Source organism: Dipodomys spectabilis, unplaced genomic scaffold, assembly GCF_019054845.1.
Source record: "Dipodomys spectabilis isolate Male_0828 unplaced genomic scaffold, ASM1905484v1 ptg000361l, whole genome shotgun sequence".
Lineage (NCBI taxonomy): Eukaryota > Metazoa > Chordata > Mammalia > Rodentia > Heteromyidae > Dipodomys > Dipodomys spectabilis.
In genome coordinates this window covers 2,653,784-2,671,901 of record NW_024871038.1, presented here as the reverse complement: position 1 = coordinate 2,671,901, position 18,118 = coordinate 2,653,784, and the positions used below count along the sequence as shown (strand labels likewise).

Genomic DNA, 18,118 nt, shown 5'->3' with positions numbered 1-18,118 from the left:
CATACCACGTGTGTACACATGTACACTCACAAATTCATGCATGCTAAATTCAGGTTTTATTGTACAAAAAGTTCAAATAAAATATCACTGATTAGTACAAATGATAATTTGCCTTATTACAAAATAAACAATCCAGTAACCATGGGTGTTACATTTTACCTGCCTCTCCACATGTGAATACTTAATTTATTTTTAATTAATTAATTCACTAATTAATTAATTCATTTGTTTGGTGCTAATACTAGCACTTGAACTCAGGGCCTGCTTCTGTCCTTGAATTTCTTTTTTTTTTGTTTTAGTTTCCTCAAGGCTAGCATTGTACTGCTTGTAACACAGCTCCATTTCTAGTTTTTGCTGGTTACTTTTAAATCAGAATCTAATGGACTTTTTTTTTTTGCTTGGTCTGGTTTCAAACCACAATCCTCAGATTTCCTCTTTCTGATACAGCTTGTATTAAATATATGGACCACTGGTGTGGCTTCTACTTTTTCCTCTATACTTATCTAATGCACATACTTAGTTAGCAATTTAAAACAGAGTATAGAAGCAAGATGTTCAGAGATATTGTCCAGTCAGAAATAAAAGTTTGGAATTTAAATTTTTCTTAAGACCATACATAACAAAATAGCATGATATAGTATAAAAGAACTCACTATTGAACATATGAGCTTTAAGAGCTTTCTATTTATTGTTACCCAACATTAGAAAAAATTTATAATGCTGTAGTAAAATAGAAGTCCTTTGTATGACTACTTAAATTCTTTGTTTGTTTAAAGACTCTTGTTTTCATCTAAAACTATAGGCCTATCTAATGTCTTCATGTGACTTTGATGATTGAAGTTGCTTAATGAGAAGTTGAAATGTATTCGTAGTCCTTTGCTATCAATTAAATCTCACCTTTTCTTCTTGGAGTATATAATGATCAAAACAATAATTCAGAATCAGCACGCAATAGTTAAGATTCACGCTTCCAGTGCAAGTGGATCACCAGTAAAGAAACCTCAATACCATTTTCCACAAAGTTTTGTCACAGATACAATTGGCCTGCCTTTTCTAGCTGCTTTCCTAGTCTAGACCTATTCCTTCATTCGACATAAAACTGTGATTCAAATTATCTATTATTAGAATTATCAAGGATTTAGAATCTTGCCTGTAATTTGGTCAAAGCTATGTGTCTTTGTGTAGGCTACTAAAAATGTATTTACTAACTTCAAGTAAATACGTAAATTCTATTTACATCTTTTTTAAAATAAAATTGTTTGCTCTATAACTTGATCAGAGGCATGGATTTTGTGGCTAGCTAGGTCATTGCACATCTCTGTGTCTCTTCCTCTCTCTCTTTCATGGTTCTCATAGATAATATGATTGCTCCATAATTATCCTAATTTAATTTTCTTTAACATTTTTGGTTTCATCATTTCACTTTCTGCTCTGCCATTTCTCAAACCATTTAAATAGAAGACATTATTTCATATTTTATCATTCCTAGAATAAGCTGCACATGAAGACACCACTGGTCCTCATTTTCAGTCTGTACCTTTTTTGAATACAAAGGAACATCTTTCCTCTGCTCTCTCTACTGTCCAGTTAGAATAATTTAGATTAGTAAAAATGGAAAAAGAGAAAATAAATCATGGTTAAAATAAAACAGATGCAGAAAATTCACCAGATTTTTCTGACCAGTTCAACCAACTTGAACTATTGTAAAAACATGGACACCTCATTCTCACTGGTACTCAACGTGTCTGGTTTGACAATTCTGATGAAGACGAGGAACAAGATGAAAAAGTGAGGAATGGTATCAATTGCATGAAAAAATTGGAAAAGGATCCAAGCAAATTTCTTCTTTGGGCTGCTGAAAATAATCTACTTACTACAGAGAAGAGAATACTTTCCAAAAAGGCCACTCATGTGAATACTAGGGATGACGATGAGCACACCCCTCTTCATCGGGAAGCCTACAATGTACATTTATACATTGTCCGTGAGTTGGTGGCACAAGCGGCAGATATTCCTACAGTAAGTGTGGATGGCTGGACACCCATGCACAGTGCTTTTAAGTGGAATAATACCAGAGAGTCTTCTTTATGACTTCATCATGATGCAGATAAGAATGCCCAAGCAAAAAGCCTCTTGATTCCTTTGCATTTGCTGCTGGGAACAGAGATACCAAAGATACTCTGGATCTCCTTCTCTTGAACCATTATATAAAACCAGGTCTGAAGAACAACTTGGAAGAAATGGCATTTGATATTGTCAAAAGGACTAAGTATGTATCACTACCTTTTCCAAGTTGTGGAAGGCTATACAAATTGTTCTCCTAAGTCGTAATGGTTTGCTTAAGTTTCTGAAATTTAAAAAATGCCAGCTCATCCTTTGTGTCCATACAAAATATTTTCACAATACAAAGTAATAACAATAACTTACTGTAAAAATTCATGGGTTCCATGGTACTCTTCCACGGGAATTGCCTGATTTTGATGCCAAAATATATTCAAGAGTTGTTTGTATATATCTATAATGATTTCTACAGAGTTTGTGATTTTTTTTAATCAGAAATATTTTTAACTTATCTGTTGAAATAAGTAGTACAGAAACTAAAGATATTTCTGGTGCTTGTCTGAAAAAAGTATATTTTAAAATATCCTATATTCTATATATTCTATATAATATTCTATATTCTATATAATACTTGGAATTCTACATCATTTTATAATATAGGTACATTAATAAATGTGTCCTTTCAGATTGCATTCAATATTGAAACAGTTTAAAATTCCCTTTTTTCCCTAGGTCCTTATAGCATTTTATTTCTTTGAGATAAAATGAAAATGTTGTCTAATTTTAAATGTTTTGTAAAGGTTATGCTATGTGAAGACCTTTCTAAGGTGAAGATTTAATACAGTGATGTCAAACTAACATTAAATTCTATGATTTACGTGTATTGTTACTTGTAGTTTTGTAATCAACTTTTTACTTACTGTTTTTCTTTTCTTGCATCTGAAGAATAAAAAATATGGAATATTTCACAAATTTTCATATCATCCTCGTGCAAGTGCCATGTTAATCTCTGTATTGTAATTTGGGTATATATGCTGCTGAAGCATGTAGTATCCTCTAAATTTAAGTAGTTAATTATGCAACCTTTATACAGGCTTATATCATTGGGTGCATATTTGTAACAAGAAATATTATTGTTCCTAACAATGCTATTGAACTTATTTCCCTAAATTTCTACGTATAGTTGAAAAAATCATATGGTTTGGTCGATTGCTCACATTTGCAATTTTTTGTCAATGACTATTTTAATTCTTTTTCATTTTAGATTTGATCATACTTTGAAGCATTTCTAGCTAGGTTCAAAGGTGATGGCTTTTTCAAGTACTTATTTATACAACTGAGTTAGATTTGTGGAGCTAATGGATTCAAAGTAATCCTTGCTTAAGAGCTACTTCTAAAGTTCTTAAGCTTAAATTTTCCCAAATGAGGTCTTACTGGCACAAATGTGTATCTACCCTTTATCCTTCTTCCATTTAGGAACAGACTAACCATTACATCTTACCCTGACAGCATAGATTGTCTTACTCGAACAAAACTAATATTAGTTACAAAGAATCATAGAGAGATGAACACTTCAGACAGAAATGTTCAGACTAGAAGGTATTTTATCAAAATATAATTGTTTATTATACCTACCATTTCAAAAGTAGCTAACGCAAAGAAGGTGGAAAATTTGTCCCTTTGCATGATTACCTAATGTCCTGGAGGAACTTACACGACTGCCTTTCTATCACCAAATATTTTCATATTTGCAGGAGAAGTCCATATGTTTCTCCTGGTTATTAGGCCTTAAATTGGTAATGTTTTAATCACAGTGCTTCTTCTTGCCTCTAGGCTATAAATCTACAAATGACAAAGCTATAGGTCTAGCTCTACCAAACACTGAGATAGAGATAAGGGAATAATACTTTAAAACAGAGTTGCTTTTGACACCATAACCACATTAGAACAATGCAAAACATGTGCCCTTTTTTATTATATTATATAGTTCTATATTTTATATTTGTATGTGCTGATTAGAATATAAAAAGTGTCAATGCAATGTCTTTAGTGTAAACTTGTACTACCTTCTGTGTTCTTGGTTTACTGAATTCACATGTAAAAAATACAATGTTGTTTTCCTCTAATCTATTAGGGATTTACTCTGCTGCCTTTTTTTTGTTTTAACTCCGTGGTCCCAAACTGTTTTTTCCCATATTTCTGAAGCATTCCTACTCATTATACCCAAAGTTTGCTGATATGATCTCTAAAAGATATTATACTTCTGCAGGTCCCTTGGGTCTTCGGATCCCCGGTCCCAGTTACATGCATCATCAGATAACAGGGGCAAGTCTTCTCATCTAGACCCATGCAACATGCCAAATGAAAGTAATTGAACAGCCATCTCGATTTCTCATTTCTTATAATATTTCAGGGCCCTAATTCCTTGAGATGCAGGAATTAGCAGTAAGCAATTGTGAAATGCAAGGCAACTTAAAATGAGAACACAAAATCGGAGAGAAAGTACTGTAATTCAAACTTTCAATTTACAGATGACCAGCCCATGTGAGTGAATGAGATAACAAAGTGTCACAAGAGTATTTTTAATAACCCTCCCCTAATGATTAATGAAAGACTTCAGTCCAGTATAAGTGGTTAAAAAAATAGTTCCTGGAAGGATAGATCCATAATTGGTCTACTGAGGCCAGGAAAACTTTATTTAGAGGTCAAAAGTAATTCAGAAAAACATTAATTGAGAAGATTTTCAGTGCTTCAAAACACTGGTACTTCAGTAAAGTTGCTTCTGTGGTATAAAAATGTTGTCATTCTCAAACCAATGATAACCTACATTTAATCTCCTAAAAGTGTATTGCTTTTCAAATAAACTTTTTAAAATCACATTCGCAAAATAACATTTGACATGTAGATGATACTTAGTGACATTACAAGTTTTTCAAGTGTAGAGAGCAGGTTACAATAGACTTGATTTATTTACTCAGCAGTACTAACAAACAGGTTCAACCATTCATTAAATTGTAGAAATCGTATCACAAACCATTTGTGTTGTTCAGTAGGTGCTTCACAGAAATGTGTTAAATAGATCAGTATCCCATATTTCAAACCCAAACTTTAGCTAATAAATTCCATCATTTAATAAGGTACATTTTAAAAAGTCACAGATAGTTGCGTTTTTTATGTTTTCCCTATATGTCTAACATATAAAAATATGACTTAATGTATTGAATATGGGAACTCATCAGGGATGTGACAAACACAAAATCTGTCTTCTATTTTTATTTATTCCTCTATAGTAGTAAATTTTAGTTTTCTTCTTTTTCCAAAACTTATGGGTAGTAGAAATTTTATCTCAGGTGAAAGAAAATAATCACAAATATTGTACAAAGCCATTTATAAAAATTTGTAGTTAGGAATACATTCTAAGCCATTCTTAAACTTTCTTGTTAACTAAAGATGAATCGTCCAAATGGATGAGAATTAAATCATGTTTAGGTGCTTTACATCTCCTGTCTTCAAATTGTTATTGCAGATGAATGAGTTATTTAAATATAAGCTGACACCAGTTCAAGTATATACAGGATTGAAACTCCGTGTTTTGTATATAAACCTTTCAGAGTATTAACAGACAGTTTCGCAGAATGACTATCAGGAAGTTGAAACCAGAGAGGAATAATAGTAAAGACATAGAATGAATGAAAAATGGAGCAAGGGACAAATAAAATTAGAATACTCAATGTACACATATGATAAAGGAAGTGATAAATCTGAAATAAATCTTGGAGAAGGAGTTGGTTGAGAATGATAGAAGAAGTGACTCTGATCCAGGAGCAATGAACAATTAAGTGGACATATTTAATTGTAACACACTTGCACAATCTTTTGAAATTCATTTAAATAACACAAAAAAACAAAAACACACAAAAATCACAACCAAACAGCAATCTCTAGAGAGTATGAATATGACATCTCAAATTTTAAGCAGTTAATGAAAAGCAGTCTTGGGAAAAGCAAACTAAGCTGTCCAAAAAGGGCTGTTAGGGGTAGGGGAGAATTTTGAACAGATTTAAATAGACTGTCTAAGGATATAAATCACTGACATCTGCTGCAAATATTATCTTTCTTCTGTGAGTTCTCTTTGTCTTAAATGGATTCTCCAGTCCTGAGACACATTTGATAGCTTGTGAAGATAGAAAGGAAGAAACAAGATCAAGAACCCATTATTCCAATGGAGAGAAAACAATCCTCAATGTTTCCTCTCATTTCTCTTCATACTCTTTCTTCATAATTTTAAGTCAATTGATTTTGAATTACATTTTTCCTTCTTTGTTATGACAAAGTAATTGATCAAAATAATTCACTAAATATCATTGGCCATTTTTTCTGTCATGCTATTTACATGTCCAAGCAAGTCTATTAAATATCCCCCTTGCATTCGGGTGCCACAAAAACCCAACATCTATGTTAATGAGGACAAATTCTAATGTAATACTTTGTCTCCAAAAAAAACCAGTCCAAGAAGCTGTGATCACAAATATTTGGCTATACATTTTTTTCTTTTACCTTGAAAGTCTTCTTGTGTCTAAAGTGCCTACAAAAATAAGTACTCCACCGCTTTTTGGTTCAATCACTTCTACCCTCAAAGACATATTTTGTAACAAGATCCTTAGAGGAAACCAAAGAATACTCCACTTTTTATCTTCTCTCTTAACCTCTCCTTAGATACCATATCAGGAACAGTGAAGTTATTCTTTGCAAAATTAATTCAATAGACTCTCTTTCTCTTGGTTTTGCATTTGCTCAACAAGATGTATGGAGGAGAATAGAGTTAAATCATCCATACCTTGATGACAGTCTGTTACAAAGGACAATGCTTCTATGTCCTACTTCTATGCCCTCCTCTTAGCTCTTGCGTGATTTCCAATTAATCACAGCTTCTTGACTTCAAGTGTAGTGAAGCTGAAGTACTATAAGTCCTCCCCCACTGCTCCATCTTCATGGTTTCTCATTTAAAACTCTTTCAAGTTGCCTCATTTGGATGTGGAATTTATTTTCATGTTTTCTTTCAATCTGTTCTACATCGTAGTGGGCCAAATATGCTCTGTAAAATCACTTTAGGTAGCAAAAATATTAAGACAATGTATATAAAAAATGTTGGCCTCCCTTCACTGCTGAAGCCAATACGCTTTACAGGGGCTTCTAAGAACAGTTTTCTTACCTTTTCCATTTCCTCAACTCTTTTCTGATCCCAAACTTTTTGGCTTATGTAATAAGAGAAGTGTTCACTATCTCATGTTAATAAGGATATTATTTTTGTGAGATACTTAGAAATGTGAAATCATTGGTTTGAATTATTCAATCAGATGTTTTTCTCTGTTTCAGTGCTTCATGTGCAAAGACATTGCAGAAAGTATTACAAACAGAAAAGTGTAAATCCAATACCTTCTTTCATTGTGGAGGGCACTTTCTCAAATTTTTTGACCCAAAATATCTTTTTCAGAGAATTACAGTTTGGTAATTAAAGGTAAATTCACAAGTTTTGATGTCTTACTTTTTTAAGAACTTTGAATTTAAAGTCCACTACAACATTGTTTCACACAGTGAGAGTATATTTCCTGGGTAAGGACATTCCCAAGGGAACCTACAGGATTTACAGTAAGTTTTCTGTGATTTGTTGGTTGGTTGGTTGGTTGGTTTAATGAGCCATCTTCACCCACATTGCTCTTTCCACTAAGTCTCCTTGGATTTCTTTGCATGAAAGCCTATTTTCCCAGGCAATTTTAAGTTTTCTTTATAGTCTAAGTTGTTAAATATTTTGAACAATTGAAACTTACCTGTCATAATTGTAAAATCTTTTTGAAATTCCTTTATCAGAATCGTGAATTCACCAATCCTAATTCCACCTTTACCATCAAAAACAGTTAATATATTGTTTTCATGATATAGTGACCATGCATATATTTGACCATATCAGCTGATGCTGAGCAAAATGAACTCCAAGATATGGAAAAACAGATTTGTATTTGCAGTTGTTGTTTTTAATGTAGTATGTGATTTCTATTTTGGGTGGGTTTCCCCCTATGGTTTATCCCCTGTTGTACTTGATTTTGTTACCCTGTATTTTGTGTATACATTTACCATAATTAGGGGTGGGAAGAGGAAAAGCAAAATGATGAGACAAAGGACAATGAGAAAACCAATGCAATAGCAATGCTCACATGACAATATATGGGAAATGTACATAACAACTTGTGAGAAGTATTGAGGCGAAAGAAAACTGAGCAAAATGAAGGAGGGGTCACAAGTTTGAAAAGTTATGTATTAACTACCTTACAGTTACTGTAACCCCACTGTACATCACTTTGACGATCAATTGAAAAAATAAGCTGCATAAAATATAATTTCACTATATGGTTATAGTAAATATTATTCTTTAAGTGGTAACTTTTTAAAAATCAATACTATTTGGCATTTTATTTGAATTACACCTTCTTCATCAGAGGCTCATCAACTTGAATATTGTCAAACTAGACAATATTTTCACAATATACTTGCCAATATTTTGAAAAAAGAATAAATTTAGTCCTTTCTCATACTAAAACTGAAAACAGTTTAATTCTATGGAAAACTATACTGTTTATTTCTGATCAATTGAAATTTTTAATTGTGAAAATACCATAAAGAGGGGTTACACTTACTTGGGAAAAATATTGAGTACATTTCTTATCAAACATTATTTCCTTCTCCTTTGTTTCCCTTTCTCATCCCTTTCCTTGTCCCACCCCGTAACCCCCACCCAAAAGTTGTAAAGTTCATTTTTTGACATAACGACTTTGTATATCTCATTGTTGCAATTGGTCCACCTGTGTCTTTATGTAAACGATATGTTATTTCCTTTCCCCTCCAAAAATTATACCAACACCAAATACAGTGAAAACAGGGGTAGGCTCTTATTTCTATGACCACCAATCCCAAGATTTATACCATAAAGTCATCCTAGCCCAACAGTTTCCAACTTGTAAGGTGCACCTTAAAATTCCCTTAATTCATATCATGAATAGCTTATGTCTATTTGGAAAAATTCTATGCCTCTGTTAATGTGATGCCCTTCTTGTTCTAGGAAAAAATATCACAATACACTGGGATGCAACATTTCTCCACCAGTAGTATTCTTGAGATCAGAACACTTGCAAATATTATTTATACTTACACTTTTTTAATTATCATAGATACTCAGGATGCTAAGATCGGAAGATTACATTTCAAGTTTACCTTACCCAGACAGGAAGTTTCCTTTGATTCTTATCTCCAATAATATTCTCAGAGAAAGCCAGATACAATTGGCACTGAGGTTGAAGTGGTAGGGCATGAGCCTTGAGTAAAAAACAGGCTCAGAGAGAGTGTCCAGGCCCAGAGTTCAAGCGCTAGGACAAACCAATAAAACAAAAACCAAATAAAAACAAACCCCAATCCTAGCATTTTTTCTGATTTACACAGAGGCACACAATTAAGGAAATTGCTTCCTGTGTTATGAATAAATAGAAGAACCAAGATATCACTCAATTTCTCTCTTCATCCCATGTTTCACTAAATCCTCAAATAATTGTTTTTTCTAAATTTATAAATTGATATCATCCATTTGTTGGCAACTCTGTCTAGATTATTCATATTGCCATTTTATATATGAACTGATGGAATTATCTGATTACTAAGTTCTAATTGCAACTCTCTTGAAAGAATATTCTAGGCAAATAGAATGCCAGAATCATTTGTGAATTTGTCAATTCAAACCTCTATGTAAGAAGAATTTTGTAGTATCCTATAGAATGTGAAATTACAAACAAACCAAAATATTATTTTAAATCTAAATTCTAATTTAACAAGGTCTACAAAGTCCTATATTAGACAAACTTTGCTATTCCTCCAGGCTTAAGCTTTTGTAATCTTTCATCATTTCTTTGGCATCCAATAGAATGATGCTTACTTACTTTCTCAAATTCTTGGATGGGAATCATGAGCCATTTTGCATCTAGTTATATTCTGTAATGAAGACAGTATTTTAAACACAACTGAGGACTATGCATGAGTTGCATTTAAATAGTAAACTTGACTTCTCTAAACATAATGACAAAATTAGCCTAAATTTCCAACAGTGTATTCCTTTCTTGTTTGGTTTGTTTTATTGAGACAAAATTATACTACCTGTTTCAGGGAAGGTATCACTACGTAATTCTAGTCTCTAATCCCCTGTCTATATCTGAGTGCTAGAATTCCAGGTTTGTATCACATTACCCTGCCATAGTTTGTTGGTTTATTTAATGTAGATACAGACTAGCAAATCTGAACTTCTCCAATGATCTTATCCAATAGACTGACTGCTTAGACTGTGTATGTACTATTTGCAAAAATGTTCTAACATTTGACACAAGATATGAACATTTTCAGATTTACCTGCAAGGGTCTCTGACTCATTCCTCCATGGATTTGATCCCTTTAATAATAATTACTAGATTCTCTTACAATTTCTCGTCCCTAACTATGTAAATTCTCAAACTTTTTTGAAGAAAGTTCACTTTAGGACTTGCTAACATTAAAAGTTATTACTTGATTCTAGTCTTACTCAGGACATAGTTTCTATTGTTTTGTAACTTTTCTACACATTCTGAGAGTTGTTTAATTTGTATAGGTGCACATATAATTGACTGTGTGTATGTGTATGTTTGTATGTATGTATGCAAAAGACTCAAGCTCTTATTCAGCACTCTTGCTCATGACTGGTATTCCATCACTTGAGCTATTCTTCCAATCCAGCTTTTGTCTGGTTAATTATAGGTAGTGTCTCAAAGACTGTTCAGTCCAGGCTGGATGCAAACTGAACTTCCCAGACTCCTTTACATTCTTAGGTTTTATTTTTCCAGAAGTATCAACGTTTAAACTAGAAATATTTTTGTGAGTATGAAATCTAAGCTGTAGCTCAGATTTTTAACTTTAGAATTAATATAAAGTTAGATGAACATACACATTACATGTCCTGAATGCACATTGTTAGAGATGTGATCTTAAGCCAGGTGCCGGTGACTCATTCCTATAATTTTAGCTACTCAGGTTGCTGTGATCTGAGGATTGCAGTTCAAATCCAGCTTGAGTAAGAACGTTTCTGAGGCACTTATCTCCAATTAATCACCAGAAAACTGCAAGTAGTGCTATGACTCACCTGGTAGAGTGGTATCCTTTAGCTGAAGTGCAGAGGGACAGTGCCCAAGCCCAGAGTTGAAGCACCCACCCCTGACCATAACGGCTAAAATCAAGAACTCTAATAACAACAGATGCTAGAGGGGATGTGGACAGAAGGGAACCATACTGCATTGTTGGTGAGAGTGTAAACTTGTTCAACTTTGGAAATTAGGATGGAGGTTCCTCAAAAGACTCCACATAAAGCTCCCCTCTGACCCAGCAATAGCACTTTTGGGAATTTACCCAAATGATCACAAACAAGATTATACTAAAGCTACCAGAACAACTTTGCTTATTGCAGCATTATTTACCATAGCTAAGATATGAAACCAACCCAGATACCCTTCAGTAGATGAATGTATCAAGAAAATGTTGTATATAGGGGCTGAGAAGGTGGCTCAGTGGTAGGGCGCTTGCCTTGTATGCATGAGGCCCTGGGTTCGATTCCCCAGCACCACATAAGCAGAAAAAAAAGCCAGAAGTGGTGCTATGGTTCAAGTGGTATCGTGCTAGCATTGAGCTAAAATGCTGAGGGTCAGCATGACGGGACTCAAAAAAATAAAAAGAAAATTTGTTATATATACACAATGGAATTCTATGCCTCCATCAGAAAGAATGATATTGCCCAATTTATGAGAAAATGGAAAGATTTGGAAAAAATCATATTAAGTGTAGTTAGCCAGGCCCAGAGAAACATAGGTCCCATGGTTTCCCTTATTTGCAATAATTAATATATGTCTGATACAAGCAGAAATGTTCAGAAATGTTGATGTTAGGAGAAATGAACCCCAAGATAAGGATTCAAATGGTTTTTCTTATGATTGTTTCGAACATATTTATAAGTTGATTTCTTTGTTGCTTTGTATGTCCCTTCACCACGGAATAACCCCTGTTTTCACTGTATTTGGTGTTGGTATAATTTTTGGAGGGGAAAGGAAATAACATATCTTTTAAATAAGGATGCAGGTGGACCAATTGCAACAATAAGATATACAAGTCGTTATGTCAAAAATGAACTTTACAACTTTTGAGTGGGGGGTTGGGGGTGGGACAAGGGAAGGTATGGAAGGGGAAACAAAGGAGAAGGAAATAATGCTTGATAAGAAATGTACTCAATATCTTTCCCATGTAATTGTAACCCCTCTGTAAGGTATTTTCACAATTAAAAAAAATCCATTTATCAGAAAAAACAGTATGGGTTTCCACAGAATTAAATTGTTTACAATACTTTAAGGATGGTATCAAAGAAATATATGCGGTTTTTTTTTTTTTGCATGGTTGCTTGTTTGTTTAGTTTGTGCTGATTCTGGGGCTTGAACTCAGAGGCTGGACCATGCCCCTGAACAATACTGTCTTCCCTGTCCAACTGCCCCCAAAACCAGTACTCTACTTCCTGAGCCAATTCTCCACTTCTGGCTCTTTTGATGTTTAATTACAGACAAGAATTTGACAGATTCTCTTGCCTTGATTGGATTTGAACTGAGATAGTAAGAAAGCCAAGTGACATCAACTGCATCAAGATTTCTGTTTTGAATCATGAAAATCTAGATGAAGTTTATTATAAAGCTAATATTAATTGCCTCTGGCTTTTTTGTGCCATGACTTACCGAAAAGATTTCCAAATCTTACTTAGACTACCTTTCTCATTTTGAATACAAGTGACGACAAAAAGCCTGGATGCTTTGAATTTACAGGAATAAACTTCACCTGATGTCTAAGCACATTCCTGGCAATAATTGTCGTGACCTATCAGCTAAACATTTTTTTTTCAACACATTATTCTATTATAGTAAAGTAGATGAATTATGGGCTCTTGTCAGGTATCATTATGGAAAGAGTAATTATATATTCTAAATATGGGTTCTTTATATTGCAATTACTACCTAAATGACTTTTTTTGACAGTCCTGGGGCTTGAACTCAGGGCCAGAGAAATGTTCCTGAGCTATTTTTTTCTTTGCTCAAGTCTAGCACTCTACCACTTGAGCCACAGCACCACTTCCAGTGTTTCTTTTTCTGTTAATTTGGTGTTGAGGAATTGAACCCAGGGTGTCATGCATGCTAGGCAATCAATGTAACATGAAGCCATATTCCCAGAGCCCTAAATGACTTTCTTAAGATGTCATTACTTTTTCATTCCATTACTATGTATTATAATTTGGGGCAGGTGGTAGAAAAGAAATGGAAAAACATACTAAGTCCAGTAAGGCTTACGTTCCTATCACATCACTAAGGAAGTACAGTGTTAAGATCTGTGGGACTCTTAGGGCTGTTCCATGTGATATTAACATTCATCTCTGACATCCATAACATTCTGCTTCCACTTTCAAGGTCAAGAGCCAAATATCTAAGCCTTTTTATTGATTGGGTGTGTTTTCTAGGAACGAAGAAGGAGGATGTGGAAGGTGAAGGTGGAAAAATATGTATATTGGCTTCTGTCCACAATTTTGCATTTTTAAAAAGTGCTACTGATGAACTTCCATTTATATCTAATTGATTATGCTATCTGCATCAGATGCAGATAAATGAAGGCATTTATTCTGGTGGATAGTTACATATATTAACAAAATCTATTTCTGAAAAAAAAGAGATACTAGGTAAAAAGAATAAAGGATTGTCTATAAAATGGTTTCTTTTCCTAGCAGAACAAAATTTAGTATTGAAATGATTACTCCAGCTTTCTCTGAGATTTTATGCTCTCTCAGTATCAAAATTTTCTCTAATTCCTGTAACATCCAAGCATAAAAGACATCATTTGAAGATCTCAGTAGTTTCAGACACAAAGGTACATAATAGCTTCCTTCCTTCAGAGACATGTGATGGCAAGTATGATTGATCATATTAAAGTTCTCTTCATGTTTATCTTTATCTCAAGTGATGCATATCTTGGCATATTACACTATGTCCTGCATCAGCTCCCTGTAGGTGAGATTTACCTCTACTCTGCAATGTCAAGATGGGTCATGTGACTTACTTCAGCTTACAAAAATGAGCCAGAAGGGGTGAAAGACTATTTCTAGGAGAAGAATTCTATCTCATTGTTTGTGTCTAACAGCTGACTTGTTTTCCCTTAGCTATAAAATAGATGTCTCCAGACGGAGTCTTCTTTCAACTTAAATACTGGAAGAATATAGCGTGAAATTGAGGCAAAACTCAAATACAGCCACATACATATAACACAGCAAGAACTAAGCTAATATTAGAATATGATATTAAGATATGTGTTTCTTCCCATCCTTGTATACCGATAGTTGAATATAGCAGACCAGAATTTAACAAATATTAAACAAGAACTAAAAAATAGATAACGTTTCCTGTATAAGGCTATTACACTTTTTTATAAATAAGCATTCACCATTTGATCACTTGTGGGATTATTTTTTCTACTCTAGAGCACTGTATCTAATATCCCCAATGATTATCCAGACCTTGTGATGGAGATGAGGAAGAATAAAATATCTAGATTTCTCTTTTCCTCTTCTCTTTTTTCTAGTGTGAATTCTCATCTTTCTCCAAATTCTCCAATTAATAAAGGAAGAATGACACATTGCAAATATCAAGCTAAAGTCTTCAAAGCAAGAATTTCATTCTTTCAGAAATAGGTGAAGTAAATCAGAGTGTCTAGAGGAAGAATAAAATCATGATTATTTTTCCCTGTCTAGCTTCCATCATAGTGTCTGAACATGACTCTAAATATCTAATAAACCACTTGCCTTGGCTAATTTTTAAAAAAGTTTTTTTAAATAAATAGTAATTTTTTAAAGTTTTTAAAAATAATTTTTAAAGAAATACTAATTTGTTGTGTGCTTACGGCAGGCATGAAATTAGACTGCATTAACATTGCTTGTTGAGAGGCTAAATTTTGTCAGAATCTAAGCATAATTACAAATATATTATTTTAAGATAACTAGTTATAGGTACATTTTTTACATGAAAGGACAATATTTATTTAAACAGAGCTCAGTGGGGGACCATGGTATCATCAGAGTGCATCCAGGGGGAAAAGGGAGGAGGGGCCAAATGAGAATCAATGGCACTCCCACACCTTTACTATTTGATCTATACTGCCAGTCACCACATAGAAGGCCATCTTGTGGAAATCCAAGGAGGTAACAGTGTTGATGCGCATTGTCTTGTCATCAGCACAAATCAAAATAAATTTCTCCCCAGAATGGAACAGAACTCCACGTATCCAGTTATCATGACCCACAAGAGTCATAAGTCACATGCCAATACTGACATCCCACATCTTAATAGTTTTGTCTCTGGATCCAGATTCCATGAATGGCCCGGGATTGCCACTTTTTTTAGTCTCAGATCCTGTTGCTTCAGAGATGGAAGAATATGAACTTTCTGGAGCCCAGGAAATGCATTTCACCACATGCTCATGTTCTCGGAACTCTGCTTTGCACTCCTTTGTTGCTAAGACCCACACACGACCAGTCTGGTCATTGGAACAGCTGTCTATCAGAGTGCCATCCTTATTTGGCCGTACCATACCTACCCATTCTCTGTGTCCTGTAAATGTCTTCACACAGTAGCCAGTTTGCACTTCCCACATTTTTATAGTTTTATCCCGTGAAGCAGACACTATATGATCTCCATTAGGCATGATGGCTACTGAAAAGACATTGTGGTCATGGCCATGCATGGTTCTGATGCATTCAAAGCCTTGAAAATCGCAAAATTTAATGGTCATATCTGCAGAACAGGAAGCCAGTATCTTGCCACTGTGGTCAAAGGAAATATCCTTTAAAGAATCTGTATGTCCCTTAAGAGTTCGTTCAGAATCTCCAGTCTCATAATCCCACACCATAATTGTACCATCCTCTGAAGCAGAGACCATGACACTGAACACAGGATGGAAAATGACTCGAGTGACTGGACTCCTGTGACAACTCAATGTATATTTTTCTGGTGGATGGGGAATCCATTCTTTTGGATCTCCTTTCTGACGTAAATTCGTCTTTTGCTTCATTTAGATTTGATTCTAATTCCATAACCTTCTTTTGTAATATAATAACAGATGTCCATTTTTTCCAAAAGTACAACACACATTTCATCTAATTCTTCATTCATATCTAATTCAGCTTCCTTTTTAAAAACTGAATAAGCCTCTTCATAGCCATTTGAAAGAAGATAATCTGCTATAGCTCTATTAAGTTCATCTCATTGTCTCTGGGACAGCACCATTTTGGCTTTAATGTGAAGCTTATTTGAGATATTGGGATGTCCCTCCTACAGGAAATCAAGAAGCTTTGTAATCCTTGAATTTATAATTTAATATACCACTAAGTGGCTTCCACACAGAGGAAAGTATTCTTTTTCTTTTTTTGTATGTAGTAAACTTTTATTGAAATAATATTTGTAAATTAAATTTGACAAACTTTAATGTGTATTAATATCAAACCTCATTTCTTTACACATAATTCACATTAAGACATTGAAAATACATTTAGTAAAATTCTTCATTTAAAGTGACTTATCTGTGTCATATTTTTTTTAGTTGTCTGTTTATTTTATTTTTTTTAATTTTAATTTTAATTTTTTGTGAAGGGTAAACAAAGGAGGAGGCAGCAATGCTTGATAAGAAATGTACTCATTATCTTGCCCAAGTAATTGTAACACCTCTGTACAGTATGTTCACAAAAAATAAAAGTATTCTTTTTCAAGTGAATCCAGTAATCAGGAAATAGTTAACAAGTAATGTTCATTCCACCTTAGTACTGCTTGACTTCTAGTTCTATAGGTACATTTTTAACATAACATACACACAGAGACATCTTTTTTCTTCTTTTCCTCTCCACACTGATTCTTCAATAAGTAGTTCAGGTCATTCAAATAGCTGTGTTTCATTCAGAAATAGATTAGACACAAAAACGTTACAAAAAGAGAACCAGGATTGGGTGGTGCATACTTTAAAAATAGCAGTCAAATAAATATTAACCATAATTCCAAAATAATAGCAGCCAAATGCTCTTGAAAAGAGAAGATTTGAAGCAAAATGTGTAAAAAGTGATAGTGCCAGAACTGCTTCAGGAGCTGCTCTCTGGGATTTAGGGTTTTTAGTACATAAAAATATTTAAATCAGGATTAATTGCTTTCAGGGACTAATTTTTTTTCTAGTTATATTTCACTGAAGAAATATGTTGTTCAAATTTAATGAAAGAATAACAGGTTATAGTAGAAAGCTTGCTACAAACTCATTGTTGTAGGCAACAAAATACCTTCCCAACATATCTATCATCCCCAAATATCTAATCCCTCAAATGTAGATTTGCAGTATATGTGTGTGTGTGTATATATGTATATATATATACATATGTATATATGTATATATATATATATGTATATATATATATATACATGTTTGTAAAAAAATGACCTTTTATTACCCAAGGAACACAAATTTGAATAATTATCAGATAGGGAAGTATACTCAAATGGGTATTTAACAGTTCCAGCTGTAGTTGGAAAGGGACATTATTAGGTAAGAACAATCAGAAAGATGTAAAAATGCTAAATTAGAAGATAAAGGACAAGACAACATCACAGATTCTGAAGTTTCTTGAAAGCAGAACAGGAAGTAAAAGTCTTTTCCACTAGAATCATCTGAAAATATTTCAGCTCTGTTGGTGGCTCAATTTAAATCTAGTGAGACATCTTTTAGATTTCTGTCCTTGAGAACTGTAAAATGATAAATATGGATTATATAGGCCACGTAACTTGTAGAAATTTGTTACAGTAGATTTTGTATAGTAAACTAAATGAATTACAGTCTTTTCCTGATGCAACTACAGGGCCACCACATATCATGGTTTCTGAAAATA

The 18,118-nt window shown here is 33.7% G+C and overlaps 2 pseudogenes; both read right to left on the bottom strand.

The window, feature by feature from the left end:
- Positions 1-3,010: 3,010 nt before the first annotated feature.
- LOC122095782 lies at positions 3,011-3,107 on the bottom strand (annotated as a pseudogene).
- A 12,208-nt stretch (positions 3,108-15,315) lies between these two features.
- Positions 15,316-16,481, bottom strand: LOC122095769 (annotated as a pseudogene).
- Positions 16,482-18,118: the final 1,637 nt, after the last annotated feature.